This window comes from Pantherophis guttatus, chromosome 5 (genome assembly GCF_059756535.1).
Source record: "Pantherophis guttatus breed Tessera chromosome 5, ASM5975653v1, whole genome shotgun sequence".
NCBI lineage: Eukaryota > Metazoa > Chordata > Lepidosauria > Squamata > Colubridae > Pantherophis > Pantherophis guttatus.
The window spans coordinates 15,168,923-15,186,974 of NC_142067.1; positions in this window are offsets into that span (position 1 = coordinate 15,168,923).

The following is an 18,052-nucleotide window of genomic DNA, read 5'->3' on the forward strand; positions in this document are numbered from 1 at the left end:
TTAAATAAACTGGCAGACAACCAATTCTTCCAATAAGAAGCTTGGCAGCAACCCAGTAGTTGCTTGCCAAGAACTTTACTCATAAAACAAAATACACACGGTCAAGAATTGTCCAGTTCGTAAAATAAATCCAAGGCCGATAATGTTGTTTCCAAAGATGCAATGTGACTCGATAGTAGTTAGTTTTGTCCGTCACAGAATCTGAATGGCCACCTCACCCCCTTTTATACCCTGTGGGGTGTGGTCCAGTGACTCAGCTTAATCTCTGGCACACTTTTTCTTCTGTTGCGCGCGCTTATCTCTGCGACGCTGCCAGGGATCCAGCTAAGACTCATTTCCCTCATCACTGTCCACCTGTGGCTGTGTGGATGTGCTTGGCCCCGGCCCTATCTCTTGCCCTTCGGTGGACACCGAAGGCATTGCCAGAGAGGAGGGTCCTGGAGAGGGAGGCCTTGCCAACTCCTCTCCTTCACTCTCGGAGTCCTCTTCTGCTGATGACACAGGCTCAGGTAACGGAGCCACAACAAGTCCAAACATCATTTTTATATCGTGGTGACATCATTCAGGTTTTCTAGCATATGTAAAATGCAAGCAGGTTTCTCCTCAGGGTCATGATAAAGTCAAAAAAATATCCCAAAAGAAAGCCATGTCTGTGCCATTGCTATTGCCAAGAAAGTTGTACAAATAAGTCCATGTACTGTAGGTTCCCAGAAGTGAAGCTCAGCTAGAAGGAGGATTTTGTTTAATATTATATGAAACACTAAATCTATTGTGTTCTGCTGGATAGAAGGAAGAAAAATTCAAGTATCCAACCTGAGATGATCTGTATCTCCAACCTAGCTGAATACAGGTATCCTTTGGAAATGTTTGCCTCTGGTGTGGAAGTCATTTTTATTGATTCCTTTATTTGATCCATTTTCCGTAAAGGGTCGCTGCAGAACTGAGCTATATTACATAAATAAATAATAGGAGTAACCTAAACCTGTAACAAAGAGATTCCCAAGTGGGAGAAACAGGGTTGTTTTTTTCCCCCACCAACAGGATCTTGAAATTCACAGAAAGGAAACATTGAACATGGGGGCTGCTGTGACATTTCTTCAAAGCAAAGCTAAAATAAAAACTCAGTAGAGAGACATCTTTTGGGAGCCAAAGACTTCTTGTACCTTTCAAGTGATGTACTGGGTATGTGTTCCCCTGTGGTGGGATTCAAATAATTTAACAAACGGTTTGCCCAGGGTCAGGTTGGCTGTTGTGCGAGGCGTGACCCATCCCCGTCCTCCAGCTCTGCCGCACATGCGGGATGAGCCTCCCATGATGGTCAACCTGACCCTGGGTGAACCAGTTGTTAAATTATCCCCTCTCACTATCAAAATGGATCCTGGGTGCTGCAGTGCAATGGAGAAATGGGAAACAGAGCGGCCGGCATGAGGGAAGGAAGAGGAGCAGAGGGAACAAAGAGGGAAAGTGGCCTTCTCCTTCCCCTGTGCCGACCGCTCCGTTGCCCATTTCTCCATTTCAGCACAGTGCCCAGGATCCATTTTGATAGCAGGGATGGGTGGGTTATTTAACAATTGGTTTACCCGAACCGGTGTGAACCGGCTGAATCCCACCACTGGTGTTTCCACATAATCAGTGGTTGCATTCAAATTTTTTTATTACTGATTCTGTGGACTTGGCTTGGTGGGTGTGGCGGGGGAAGGATATTGTAAAATCTCCATTCCCTCCCCACACCAGGGGAAGGTTACTGCAAAATCCCCATTTCCTCCCGATCAGCTGGGACTCGGGAGGCAGAGAATAGATAGGGGCGGGGCCAGCCAGAGGTGGTATTTACCAGTTCTCCGAACTACTCAAAATTTCCACTACCGGTTCTCCAGAACTGGTCATAACCTGCTGAATACCACATCTGCCCATAATCCCTGAATTTAATAAAACAGAATGAATTAAACACATACTATTGCTTCTATGTTGACAGTCCTCCTCTTTTCTTAATGTATGATGGGAGAAATCTAGTTCACTAGGACTTAGGAACCGAAGAAGCTATATTATGGATTATATAGGATCCACAACTTGGTCTGTTGTGTGGATGTTTGGGTGGTTTAGGGCTGGGGAATTGTGGTGGGTGGGAGTGTGTTTGGGGATTGTTATGTGTGTTGGACCTGGTCTTTGGATGTTAAGTGAATTTCGTTGTATGGGTATACTGTGTATACACGTACAATGACAATAAAGTTATTTATTTATTTATCCACCAAATATAGAATTAGATCTGCGCTCTGATCACACTTTTCCTGGGTTTTAGGGAGTTTTGCCCATACGCATTACTTGGAGATGCTGGGGACTGAATCTTAAACAATGCATCTGAAACAGCATACATCTACCACTGAATTACAATTCCATGATTTTATATTCTATCCCTTAGTGACATGCTGAAGATTCCCTTGCAACTTTTCAGTCTTTAGTCATCCACAGGGAGTGAATATAGGTTTTGAAAACTTGGAAGGCTGACCATGTGATTACATTAAATTCCTTTTTTTAACATGCATCACACATAAAAAGTGGTGGAGCTTCAAATATGAGATCACAATCACCACCACAACTTTTTTTCACACCCCATCCAGAACTTTTTGCCATTAAAGAAACACAGATACCATGAAAATAAGAACATTCATGCACAGACACCCTTGGCTTTACTAAGGCTAAATAAGTTATAAGTCTACACATGAGAATTTTCTGAAGTTTCTTTAGTCAGTTTGTGAGAGAGATTCTCTTTCATTGAACTGAATAATAATAATAATAATAATAATAATAATAAGAAGAAGAAGAAGAAGAAGAAGAAGAAGAAGAAGAAGAAGAAGAAGAAGAAGAAGAAGAAGAAGAAGAAGAAGAAAAACATAGCCAACCTTTCCCACCAGATAATTTCCCTACGCAAGATTGCACTTTGTTTACAATTTGACCAGACTGCTTTTTAAAATACTGCCTGCTTGTTTTCTCCTTAAATTTAATGACTTGGGAATACAAGATATACAAGACTGATGCACCTTGCAGTCACCTATTTTTCTTCCAGGAAGGACTATGCCCCTTCTAATGATCCAATTCTTCTCCAGTGACCTCAGTTCTGCCATGAAAACTCATCTGAAATATTTGACAGGCCCCAGTTAATCAGCAGACCTATCCCGCTTATTTATTCCCCTCATGAGAGAGGGTGGCTTCTAATTGGAAGGTTTCAAGAAAATCAATAATTTATAGACAGAATATTCTACAAAGCTTCCATTTCCTCTGACATTCTAGCTTAAGAGGCTGAGGCAATTCGTTAATTTTTTTTATACTACAGGAACACCTTCATAACTAGATTTTATAAACCTCAATTAATTTAACAAGATTGAGAAATGTAAATTTTCTTCTTCCTCCTCCTCCCGCACCCCCACCTCACATAGAGTACAGGGATTATTACCACCAAAATCTAGATTCTGTAGATAGAGATTTTCAGATTCCTACTAAGCTTCTCAGAGACTACTTGCTATTCTGTGGCTCAATCTGTGCTTTATAAGTTATGTGTAGCAAAATCTAACATAAGTATCTTAAAATTAAAGTGACTATAGAAATGAGGGCGGCTGAGTTTTCAATGACTTCAAGCACCAAGACAACAGTATTGAGCTAGACAAATTGACAAAAAAAAAAATGGCAAAAAAGAAAAGCTAGGCAAATTCACAACAGAATACTTTATGCCACCAGGCTTCAAATTTTGGCATTAGACAACTTAGAACTACGCCGCCTTTGGTCTGACCTAAGCATAGTACACAAAATTATCTGCTACAACGTCCTACCTGTCAATGACTATTTCAGTTTCTACCGTAATAATACACGAGCACACAATAAATACAAACTTAAGGTAATCCGCTCCAAACTTGATTGCAGAAAATATGACTTCGGCAACAGAATGGTCAATGCCTGGAATGCACTACCTGACTCTGGTTTCTTCCCCAACCCCCCAAAACTTTAACCTTAGACTGCCTACTGTTGACCTCACCCCTTTCCTAAGAGGTCTGTAAGGGGTGTGCATAAGCGCACCAATGTGCCTACCGTCCCTGTCCTACTGTCCCCATTTATTCATATCCTTATCCTGTATTCATAATCATGTTTATACTTATATCTGTTATCTTACATGTTTGACAAATAATAATTAAATAAATAATAAAAATAAATAAAGAAATGAATACTGTGAAACCAATTTCTTACATTCTTAAGGTCATAATTGTTTCACTCTTTCCACAAATTTCTACTAAAGGGAGTTCTCATAGAATAATGCTTCTTGTAGAGTTGACCCCTGTATTTATTATATGTTTATATCAGGGGTGGGTTCTACTTATCTTCACTACCGGTTCACATATGCAGATCACCTATGATGACGTCCGGGTTGGTGGGTGGAGCCTCTCACCGGTTTTACTACCGGTTCTTGCAAACTGGTCCGAACCAGGGGCAACCCACCACTGGTTTATATAGAACAAAAATATTAACATACAATGAGTCATCATGAGTAGGTGATAGAGGACAATTTTTGTATGGAGTTTCATCCAGATAGGGAGAAAAAAAGTGGACTCAGAATTTTTCTCTATTCAGAAGATTTTTTTCCATAAAGTGAATTATATATGATCAGAGAAAATAACCCAACATTTTTCATGTCTCAGCCACACAATTTGGGCCATTCCTACTAAGTCCACCTGAAATGAAAATGTTCTGAATTGGTGTTTCTTTGGAATAACTCACTGAGCCTTCTGCTTGAAGCTCGTTTGTTATTCTGTGTAGTACTACTAATTATCATGAATTCCTCTGGTATTCATTGTAATAGCACTAATTATAATGAAATTGTTTGGTATTCGCTATAATAGCACCAATCATAATGAATTCATTTGACATTTATGAGGATGTCACGTGTATATCCTTGGCTTACTGCTGTAATTTAGCATCTGCAAAACATTACTTAATAGAAACATGAAATCAAGTACTGCTTACATTTTAAGCAACAATCAAAACAAAGAAAATGATGTATTTCTGTAGCATTGGAACTAAAATATGGAATATCAGTTATTTGAGGTCTGCTTTGCTGGTCAGCTCTTTCAAATTACTAATATAACAAAGGGAACAAGTGTGTAATTAATACCAGGGACATACGAGATACCCCAATATTGTATATATATATGTATGTGTGTGTCTGTATGTGTTAAGATATCCATTTGAGAACAGCATTACGAATTTATGATTACATCCTTCCTTTTCCAAAAATATTATGATATTATGACAATAAGGTGTCACCATTTACAAGTACGGTTAAAAAAACGAATAAATGTTAACAGTAGCTATAGCTTTACATACTGAAAATGTTGTTGTTCAAACATAGTAATAACTTAGCTCTCCAAAAGTGTCAGAAACATGTTAACACAACATTTTTTGCTAAATCTACAATATTAAGAAAAATATATATTTTTAAGAAGTGTATTTATGGGATGGTTCTTTGCACATTGCCAATATTCTTTTTGATAATCCATTTGATTTTAGCCCAAGGATCATATTTATGTTACCAGTACAAGAGAATACATTTTAGGGTTAAACTGTGGAGTCCTTGGTCTTTGCAGATATTTCATTACCCAACTGGGTGACATTATCAGGGCTGGAAGGGAACAGGTGTTGTTTGTTTGTTTTTTCCTTTGTAGTTCCTTGATTATGTTTTATGTTTTATGAAATTTATATACCGCCCCACTCCCGAAGGACTCAGGGCGGTGAACAGGCACAGAATAAAATACATAAATACAAAAGTTAGAAACAATTTAAAACCAAAGTAAATAATTTAGCTCAAGACAATTAAAAATCCCAATAATTTAAAACAAATTAAAATTTCAGTTTAAAAAATTAAAAGAAAGGGGAGAAAATTAGGCCAGGCCGGCTTGCTGGAATAGGAGAGTCTTAAGAGCACGGCGGAAAGTGCGCAGATCTGGGCTCCTCCGTATCTCCGGGGGGAGCTCGTTCCAGATAGTGGGTGCCCCCACAGAGAAGGCCCTCCTCCTGGGGGCCACCAGTCAACACTGCTTGGCTGACGGCACCCAGAGGAGCCCCCCCTCTGTGGGAGCATACCGGCCGGTGGGAGGCTGTTTGTGGTAGTAGGCGGTCCCGTAAATAACCAGGTCAACTAGATTAGAGAATTGTCTGGTGTTAATCCTGTTAACAGAGAGCAAACCTCACTCTATTCCAACCCTGAAAATGTTACCTAGTTGGGTAATGATATATCTGCAAGCAAACAACTAAGTTTAGGAGCTGTGGTAGTGCAGTGGTTAGAACGCAGTACTGCAGGCTACTTCTGTTGACTGCCAGTTTGGCAGTTCAATTCTCACTGGCTCAAGGTTGACTCAGCTTTCCATCTTTCCGAGATTGGTAAAATGAGGACCCAAATTGCTGACGCTGTAAACTACCCAGAGAGTGCTATAAAACACTATGGAGCGGGATATAATTCTAAGTACTATTGCTAAGTGCTATTGCTTAACAGCACCAAGGACTTCAAATACTCATATTGAAACAACTTTTGGAGTGGGGGGCTGGAAGAAAGAAATAGGATTTGAATATCCTCAGTTTCCCTTTCCTTCTTCCTTTAATTGTTATCCTTTTCAATCCTCTCCTTTCTCACTCCCTCTTTCCTCTTCTAACCCTTTCTTTCTCACATTCCACACCAGTACTGATATTGCTTCTTTTTCTGTGGACTAAGAACATCCACACCATCTAGTGAAGCAAAAAAAAACTTCTCCCATATCCAAAGCTTCAACACTCAGGCTACAAAACTTTAAGATGATTAATAGATGGCTGAAAAATACCTGGTTGTTCTACATCTTTTTGTTGGTATCTGTAGATGATCCAGATGTTTGCATCTCATAATATAATATTCTAATTTCTATCACCACAGTACAGTGGAAATGGGGAGAACACATGATGTGATGGAGAAGGACAGTGATCCAAAAGGGATTTTTAAACAGTCTAAAGTGGGGGTATCAAAATTGCAGCCCTCGGGCTGGATGCGTCATGCCTTGGCCATGTCCACGCCTGGTTTAGCGAAGGGGAAAAAGGCTGTGATACGTCCAGTGGTGGGTTTCAAAATTTTTTACTACTGGTTCTGTGGGTGTGGCTTGGTGGGAGTGGCATGGCTTGGTGGGTGTGCTTGGTGGGCGTGTCAGGGAAGGATACTGTAAAATCTCCCTTCCCTCCTCACTCCAGGGGAAGGTTACTGCAAAATCCCCATTTCCTCCCGACCAGCTGGGACTCAGGAGGCAGAGAATAGATGGGGGCTGGGCCAGTCAGAGGTGGTATTTACCAGTTCTCCGAACTACTCAAAATTTCTTACTGGTTCTCCACCAGTAGCCACCTCTGGATATGTCACATGATGACAATGTGACACCGCGAATTTGACACCCCTGGTCTAAAGTGTTGCAGGATACTACCTAAGCTTTTTGCAACACTTCAAGAAGACTATAATTTGGGGGGGCTTAATTTTGAATCTGCAAGTATTGAGAAAAATGATCTCACCTAGTGTTAATGTTCAACAGTTTATTAGCTTGAGTTTAACAACCACACAACTATCTGCACAACTACACAAACAAACAAAGAATACAAGGAAATAGCTGTTTGCTTTATGGAGGAAAAAAAGGTTTGGTGAGCAATCTCACACATTAATTCCAAATAAACTAGAACAGGAAAAGATACAACAGAGGAAACTGTATTTTCTAAACTTAAAGTAATATTCCTAGGAGGGGGGAATTAATAGTTGGATAATATACAGAGTAAAAGAAGTGTGTTGTAAGTAAAAAAAAAAGAGAGAGAGGAATATGGATGAGAGAAATAGAATTAGAATGAGGGTAATTTATAATTGTATATTCCAGAAAAAGAAAAACACAAAGATCATGGACATTTTATAGAGTTGTATAAAATCCCCAGAAATGATTTGGAAAGCAAGACATATGTCAAAACAAATATCTCAAGTCTGGGAATTAATGTTCAATAATATCACTTTCCAGGGGAAAACAACCCCCAAGAAAATGGCTACCTGCATTGTAGCCCTGCATTGAGGAAACCATCACCTCATATCACTTTTCCATTGGATAGTTGACATCACATGGTTCCATTGGTTCTCCATATTTTCTTTCTCTCCCCAAATAGGCTTGGCCCATCTGTTTTCCCTACAACCTGGGGAGCTTTGAAGAAATTAATATCAATCCCTAATATAAACAAACAATCTTAGAAATGATCCTGTGTTTCCTGCACATATGTCCCAATGCCCATGGCATGTCAGTGAAATGTAAGGATGATGTCTGCAAGAACATGATTGGAGCCACACCCTTTGTTATGTGCATTCATGCAATGCATGGTAAACGGTTGTGGTTTCAGTCATGTAGCTGTGGGCAACAGCTTGACTTTTTTGACAGCAGTCCTTGACTTATGACCACAATTGCACCCATAACTTCTGTTGCTAAGCAAGGCAGTTAAGTGAGTTTCGCTCCCTTTTACGACCTTCCTTGCCACAGCTGTTAAGTGAATCACTGCAATTGTTAAAAGGTAGTTATATCATTGTTAAGTGAATCTGACTTCTGGCTTCCCCATTGACTTTGCTTGTCAGAAGGTCGTCAAAGGTAATCACATGACCCCAGGACACGGCAACTGTCATAAACACGTCAGTTGCCAAGCATCCAAATTTTGACCATGTGTCCATGGGCATTGGGCAACAGTCATAAAATATGAAAAATGGTCCCTTTTTCAGTGCCATTGTAACTTCAGTCACTAAATGAATAGTTGTGAGTTGAGGAATAGATGTTGGCTGGGGAATTTTAGGAGTTGAAGTTCCCACTTCGTAAACTAGTAAGAGAGAAAATAGAGAAAATGAAGGTTTATTCTTTGAAATGTTTCATCCAAGCTTGGGCACGTAAGAGTGCAGAGAAGAGCAACATCTATTCTGTGGTTAACAAAGATGATTAGGAGACTGGAGGCAAAAACATAGGAAGAACGGTTGCAGGAACTAGGTATATCTAGTTTAATGAAAAGAAGGACTAGGGATGACATGCTAGCAGTGTTCCAATATCTAAGGGACTGCCACAAAGAAGAGGGGGTCAATCTATTCCCAAAAGCACCTGAAGGCAGGACAAGAAGCAATGGATGGAAGCTAATCAAGGAGGGAAGCAACTTAGAACTAAGGAGAAATTTCCTGACAGTGAGAACAATTAATAAATAGAACAGTTTACCTTCAGAAGCTGTGGGTGCTCCAACACTGGAGGTTTTTAAGAAGAGTTTGGACAGTCATTTGTCTGAAATGCTAGAGGGTTTCCTGCTTAAGTAGGGGTTGAACTAGAAGACCTCCAAGGTCCCTTCCAACTCTGTTATTGTATTATTCTGCCATCAGTTTCATACTTTGACTTGTACCCAAAGAAAACCTAATAAAGAACTCAGGAACAGGTTAACTACAGAATCAGATTAAAAGGCAGGTTGGGGGAGCAAAAATGCAGGAGCTTTCCTGAAGCGGCTAAAAAGTATGTTTTTATCTCATTTATTCGTAAGGCAAAGGTTACAGTTTCATTCTTCCTTGGTTCCCCAAGGATATGATCAATAGATGTCCAGGTTCTTTAAATGTATACATTCCAGATGCATGAGTGAACAACTTAGGTCCCAGTTTTTTGAAGTTCTGGCAGCCCATTTATTTACTTTAACTTTCTGACCGTTTATTTCTGCAGATCCTGAATTGAACAAATGCTATTTTCCTTTTTATTAAAATGTGTGTCTTTATGAAAAGGGGTTGTGTTTTAGCCCATATTTTAAGGGAACACACTTAGTGGTGGAATGAACACAATCCAATCTTTTATTGGTGGGAACAGCCTCCTCTAACCAGCACTGTCTGGATAGTTTCTAGTTTCAGTTTCAATCATCCACAGCCAAAATACGCTCAACTGTTCAAAATATGATTAAAAATATTTAGAACAGAGAAGACCCGATTCATCCTATGACAGTAAAATCCAATTAAAAGTGGTTGGCACATGGATAAAACATACCATCCATAATAGTGACAAGGAAACAAGTAACTTATTTTTTTTTTTTTTTGCAAAACCTGACATTTTAAACTAATGCTCCTTTTGTGTGTGTGTGCGTGCTATAAAAGGACATTGTAAAATCTGCTAAAATCTTCAGTCTTGAACATTTGTTATTGGTGAACTATTGCTCACTACGAATACAATACTGGAACTAGCTGTGGGCTATATTTAAATAGCCTTATTCCCACAGCATTTAATGGCATTAGTATTCATGTTTTGAACTCCTTCATATTGACTCTAACCTTGACAATAGTTTCTCCTTTTCTCTGATATTATCTCAGCTTTGTACAATTATTTCTCCATTATTATAATGAGCTATCTGGGATCAGATATATCCCCAAGATTGTTTTACATGCTTTCACCTTGTCTTTTCGAACCATGATGAATAATGATATTGGCTAAAATGTAGTGTAATGATTTATAAGATGTGCAGCCAAATAAATATGTGAAAGAGAAAGAAAGAGAGAGAAGAGAGGGAGAGGGAGAGGGAGGGAGGGAGAAAGGGAGAGGGAGAGGGAGGGAGGGAGAGAGGGAGAGGGAGGGAAGGGAGGGGGAGGGAGAGGGAGGGAGGGAGGGAGGGAGGGGGAGAGAGAGAGAGAGAGAGAGAGAGAGAGAGAGAGAGAGAGAGAGAGAGAGAGAGAGAGAGAGAGAGAGAGAGAGTGAGTAAAATACTCCCCAGAAAGTAATAGTCTCTATTTGTATTGGTCAGATCTCGCCCTGAGCTCTGGAGAAAACATTTTAAGAAGGATGCAGACAAACTTGAAAAATTCTGAGAAGAGCAACCTAGGTGATCAAGGGACTAGGACTGGGAATTGGATATATCTGGTCTTGAAAAACGATGATGGCAAGGAGAATATGATAGCCCTCTTTGTATACCAAAATGGCTGTCGCATAGAAAACTAAGACTTCTGCTGTCCCAGAGAATAGGATATAGAATAATAATCTTCAGCCACGGAAAATCAGATTCTAGTCAAACATTTAAAGAAACTTTTAAAAATAAGAACTGTTCAACACTGTCGCTATTTGAAATACCAATAGCTCAAATTTTCTCTTTTCCTTTTTATTTTATTTTTTTCCTGCTCTGCCACTATAAGAGATGTCATCAGCCAATGAATTGGAAGTCTGGCGACCATTTGCATCCAGTTTTTTCAGACTTTGTGCATTTGGGATCTTGACAGGGGGGAAATAAAAACTCTCGGAAAAAGTGTTGAGAAATTCTGCAATCTAATATTCTTTTTCTAGATGGGGATAAAAGAAAAGCAAAGAAATGGAATGTCTTTTGAGAACTTTCTGCTCAAATCTTCTTGGAACCTTCTTCTAGCAATCTTTCTCTTTCTTTCTTTTCTCTCAAATCTCTCTTCACATTGAATTTTTTCTAAGATTCTTTGGTTTTCTCTATCCTCAACTGAAATGACACTTTACTGAATTTCAAAAACATATATAGTTGTTTGCAATTGTTTCCCAGTATAGTCTTCCCTAGTACTGATGTACAGACTTTAAATCCTTGTAGGTATTCCCCTTAGGAACTGGTTTGTTTATTTTAAGTTACTCTCATGTTATTCTGCTAAGCGTATCAATGATAAGTGGTAAATGGTAAGTGGGTAAACTGTTGATTTCAGTTGTGCTCAGCTTCATGTTCTTCCAGTCTGAAGTTCGTGGCTTTATCATTTTTCTATTATCATGAGTATTCATCCAAATACATATCTGCTAATTCCTAAACCACCTATCTTTGTCCCCAACTGACACATATTTAGCATTCTATTTTCTCAGATATAATGCATTTTTTTATTTTACAAATTTTCACTAGGAGAGATGATAGGTAGATAGATAGATAGATAGATAGATAGATTGATAAAGATAGATTAGATAGAGATAGATGATAAACAGAGAGAGGGGGAGAGAGAGACAGAGACAGAGACACACAGAGAGACAGATGATAGACAGATAGATGGCAGATGATAGATGATAGAAGCTAGAAGATATTGATAGAAATAGATGATAGACAGACAAACATACATACATACATACATACATATGATAGATAGATAGATAGATAGATTAGATAGAGATAGATGATAGATAGATAGAGATGACAAATGATAGATGATAGATGATAGATGATAGAAGATATTGATAGATAGAAATAAATGATAGACAGACAAACATACATACATACATACATACATACTTACATACATACATACATACATACATATGATAGATAGATAGATTAGATAGAGATAGAGATAGATGATAGATAGATAGAGATGACAAATGATAGATGATAGAAGATATTGATAGATAGAAATAGATGATAGACAGACACATAGATAGATAGATAGATAGATAGATAGATAGATAGATAGATAGATAGATAGATAGATAAACAGATAGATAGATGACAGACAGGCAGACAGACTACATAAAAAGTTTCCTAACTTGCTTCTATAGGGAGCATGGTGGCCTAGCGGTTAAGACACTGGGTTTGTTGACTGAAAGGTTGGCAGTTCGAGATCTAAATGGCATGTGACAGGATGTTATTGCCCCAGCTCCTGCCAACATTGCAATTCAAAAGCATGCAAATGCAAGTAAATAAATAGCTACCACTCTGGTGGGAAAGTAACTGTGTTCCATGCACCTCAGCATATAGTCATGCTGGCCGCATAACCATGGAAGTGCCTTCGGACCACACTGGCTCCCTCGGCTAGGAAATGGAAATGAGCACTGCCCCCTAAAGTCTGAAATGACTGGACAGGGAAATCTTGCTGCTGCTAATCAATGGCAATCCCTACCTCCTGGTGGCTAGTGCAGAGAAACCCATGCAGTTGGTCAGAAATTGAGGCCAGTTCACAGGGCGAGAAAAAAATCTCTGCCTATATAGTGACCAGCCAAATTACTGTAATTCAGAAGTTGACTGTCCGTGCACGTTAACACTGCTGCAAATAATATGCAAGCTACTTTTCCTTACCATGCTATATGATTATGATTTTAGCCATGCCCAAAAATACCCCCATAATTCTTGATTTGTTAAGATTCCTAACACTGGTAATATAGTGAAATAAAATATATGCATCTTTAATGTACAGCAATGGAGTGAAAGTCATGTGAACAATCCTTTTAACGTTGGCTAATATCTGACAATAATAGAACGTGGCTAGACTATAAACATTTAAGTTCCAGGCCCTGGGCAGCATGGCAGGATAGGAATCTTCATCCTATTCCAGATGAAAAATTGTCCACTCTATTCTTCAAGTGGTAGAGCAACCCCAGGTCCAGGAGGCAAGCTGTTCAAACTGCTTAATAGCTCACCATTTGTTCAAGGAAGAAATTTTTATTTATTTCAACTTTGGACCTTTCTCTGTAAAATTTCCACCTGTTGGTTCTTTTCTTACTTACTATAGTCTCTGGAGAATAAATCCACACCCGCTTCCCTGTGATATCAATTCCTATAATGGAAGACTACTACCATGTCTCCCTTTGATTTTCTTTTCATTAGGCTAAACATGCCAAAGTCAATTTATTTTCCAAAGCACCAGAGGTTAAGAAACAATGGATGGAAACCAGGGGTGGGTTCTACTTACCTTTACTACTGGTTTGCAACAGGATTGCACATGCGTGATTGCTTTGCTCATGCGCGTGGCTTGCTTCTGCACATGCGCAGATTGCTGATGACGACATCCGGGGCAGTGGGCGGGGCCTCCCACCAGTTTTACTACTGGTTCTTGTGAACCGGTCTGAACCGGGAGCAATCCACCACTGATGGAAACTAATGAAGGAGAGAAGCAAACCTGGAATTGAGGAGAAACTTCCTGAAAGTGAGGACAATTAACCAACGGAAGAGCTTGCCTTCAGACATTGTGGGTCCTTCATCACTGGAGGTTTTTAAAAAGAGATTGGACAGTCACTTGTCTCCCACTGCCCAGTGCGCTCACATAGAATTGCCCTCCTCCGGGTGCCATCGGCCAGACAATGTCTGCTGGTGGCACCCAGGATGAGGGCATTCTCTGTGCTCGCACCGACCCTCTGGAATGAGTTACCCACTGGGCTCCGGACGGCCCCCGACCTCCGCACTTTCCGCGGCAATCTGAAGACTTGGCTTTTTCAGCAAATTCCCTGATCTGCTGGGAGTTTTAATTACTTGGGGATTTTAAATTGGATTATTTTAATATCATTTTATTGTCGTGTTGTTTTATCTTGTGAGCCGCCCCGAGTCCTACGGGAGAAGGGCGGCATATAAATACGATAAATAAATAAATAAATGGTATAGGACAGTGATGGCAAACCTTTTCGACACCGGGTGCCCAAACTGCAAGCGTGTGCATGCCCAATCTGAAAGGTGTGTGCGCATGCATGCACAAATGTGTGCATGCGTGGACATGCATGTGCGCACACAGGGACATGTGTGTGCGCACACAGGGACATACACACATGCATGCGCAGATATGTACGTGCACTGGCGGAAATGCACTTGCATGTGCAGATCTGACTTGGGGTGACGGCGCGCATGCCAGAAGAGAGGGCTCTGTGTGCCACCTCTGGCACGCATGCCATAGGTTCACCATCATGGGCATAGGATCTCCTGCTTGAGCAAGGGGCTGGACTAGAGGACCTCCAAGGTCTCTTCCAGCTCTATTCTGATCCTGATTTGATTCAGCAGACGGAGAACATATTGATTACATGGTCCTTTGCTCAGCTCTGGCTAGTGTACTAAGTGTAGTTAGTGAAAAAGCATTTGTGATTGTATGGCCCACACTAGTATGGCCCACATCCCCTCTTCTGCGAGTGAGATCAGGCAATCTTATCAGAAACATAACAGCTTGGGAAAAGAAGGAACTTCTGAAATAACCCGAAGCCTATTTGTGTTTTTATCTAGCTGACAAAGTATACTGAGATGACTAATATTGTTTTGAAATAGTCCCTCGACTTCAGTATCCACTTCCAACAAAGGCCATTTTAGAAAGATAAATAACCTGCCTGCACGGAAAGATTCCCAATTCTGCGCCACACCTGCTCAAAACAAAACAAAACAAATTACCACAGGAAATATTAGGAAATATGAAAGTCTTTTCTCACAGATTGCAGTGTAACAAGAGATGAGTTATCGTTAATAGTGTTTAGAGATGTGGGCTACCCATAGCAAGCTTACGTGATTTTTTTTCTGACTTTTTTTTTAAGGGCATGCAAAGAATGAAGATTCCATAATAAAGGCAAATCTAAGCATGTCATTTTTCTCCTTATGGTAATATCAGTCAGTGCCTCAGTGTGTTGATCCTGAACACATTTCTTGGATAGTTATTTGAGACAGAAAATGAAACCCTGCTGAGAAGTTGTTGAAACTGATCACAATGAAAATGAATTTAATTCTCACAAATGAGAACAAATCTGGCTCAAGTCACACCAGAAAGTCAGACTGAGGTACGAGGGTAATGTGAAAGAGGAAGGGGCAGGAAAAACTCAATAGAATGCCGTCCATAGGTTTACTGAGATCTTCCAGTTGAAGACACCAATTCCAATTGAAGACACCAATATGTGAAATTAGCTTTCTCATTGATCTTACAAGGTTCTCATTGATCTAGGCTGCATAAACAGAATCAAGATCACGCGAAGTGTTAATACCACTTTGGTAAGGCCACACTTGGAATACTGCATCCAGTTTTGGTCACCACAATGTAAAAAAAGATGTTGAGACCCTAGAAATAGTGCAGAGAAGAGCAACAAAGATGATTGGGGACTGGAGGCTAAAACGTATAAAGAATGGTTGCAAGAATTGGGTATATCTAGTTTGATGAAAAGAAAGACTAGGGGTGACATGATAGCAGTCTTCCAATATATCAGGGGCTGCCACAAAGAAGAGGGAGTCAAGCTATTCTCCAAAGCACCTGAGGGCAAGACAAGAAGCAATGGGTGGAAACTAATCAAGGAGAGAAGCAACTTAGAACTGAGGAGAAATTTCCTGACAGTGAGAACAATTAATCAGTGGAACAACTTGCCTCCAGAAGTTATAAATGCTCCAACACTGGAAATTTTTAGGAAGAGGTTGGATAACCATTTGTCTGAAGTGGTGTAGGGTTTCCTGCCAAAGCAGGGGGTTGGACTAGAAGATCTCCAAGGTCCCTTCCAACTCTATTATTCTATTCTATTCTATTCTATTCTATTCTATTCTATTCTATTCTATTCTATTCTATTCTATTCTATTCTATTCTAAATATTTCAGTCTGTGAACCTCGTGAAAGTGATTAACATGAATCTGGACCATTTCCACTTTTATCCTTGTTCTCTTTGAATAAATGAGATTTTACTTAATGGGATTCTTTGTTGGAGGTAGGGTTGTGAGTAAATAGACATGCACACACAGAGAGAACTATTTGAAATAGTGCAGCTCACAAAAAAAAAAAAAAAAAACCCACCCTTTCCCATTTGATTTTGGATATCTTCCAAAAATGGCACTTGGATGATAAATCTAAGCCTCCGCAATTTGTCAGCTGATTAAACATCAGCTGTGCACTCATACTTAATAAAACCATACAAGCTGTGCCTTGATATAGTTCACTTCAGTGCCACATATGTGCTAATGGGCAGTTGAGCCAAGAGTACCAGATGGCATTGACCGACTGGTGTGATAGTACTAGCTGAACATACAAGGAGCCATGCTGGCATGTAATCTTCGTGAAACACCATACTCCATAGTGCTTGGAGATATTTCATTCATTTGTTCATTCCAAATACCTTTGATAGCACGTAAAACCATTATATCAAGGACACTGAGAGAAATAAAGGTAAAAGGTAAAAGTTCCCCTCATACATATGTGCTAGTTGTTTCCGACTCTAGGAGGCGATGCTCATCTCCATTTCAAAGCCGAAAAGCCAGCACTGTCTGAAGACATCTCTGTGGTCATGTGGCCGGCATGACTAAATGCCAGAGGTGCACGGAACGCTGTTACCTTCCCACCAAAGGTGGTCCCTATTTTTCTACTTGCATTTTTATGTGCTTTCAAACTGCTAGGTTGGCAGAAACTGGGACAAGTAACGGGAGCTCACTCTGTTATGTGGCACTAGGGATTCGAACTGTTGAACTGCCAACCTTTCGATTGACAAGCTCAGCATCTTAGCCACTGAGCCACCTTTAGACAGCAGTATCTGGTGGTTAGATGTAATGTTCCCCTTTAAGAATGCTGTAGCAACCTCATATGAACCAAATTCATATGAAGCAATATAAAACCAAATTCAAAAAGTTAATATAAAGAAGTTGAGTTTTCTTTTTCCCTCCCTCTCTCCCCCCTCTTTTTTATGTCAGGGGATAGAAAACTTACGGATCTCCATATACTATTACTTCAGGTGATCCCAACCAATATGGCCCATAGTAAGAGGTGCTTGGAATTGCAATAGAGCATCCTCTGATGGGCTCCTACAGTTCTCACATTTGTCATTGTTTTATTTATTTCATGTAAGGTGCACATGCATATTAAATGCACTTTTAAGTGTATATTTACAACACTATCTAAGTGTTGTTTTTGCTTCTGTGAAATTCTGGTGGCCAGCATGCTTCTCTTTAATTTCACATGAGAGAAACTAAGGTCATAGCCTTGTCTTCAACAATTGCTTTGGGATATCTATAGTATAAGGTATCCTTCATAATTAAAACTGACCATAGAATCCATTTAGCAGTGATGGATACGTTTCTGCCTTGACCTCATCTGGGCTCCTCCTGTCACGAGTTTTAATAGTTTCAAGACTCTGCAGCAGAAGTTGCTGATTCTAAGATTGCCTTTCAAGATTAAAACATTGGCTCAGTCCATTTGTTCAGGAGCAGCAATGAATTGGCAGTCCTCCATTACAGCAGATTATCATTGGTCCTTCTTAATATACAGGCTCTTCCACGGCACGCAGCTGAACTCTTCACCAAAGCAATTGAGCAATATCTTTTCTTTATGCCTATATCAATTCCG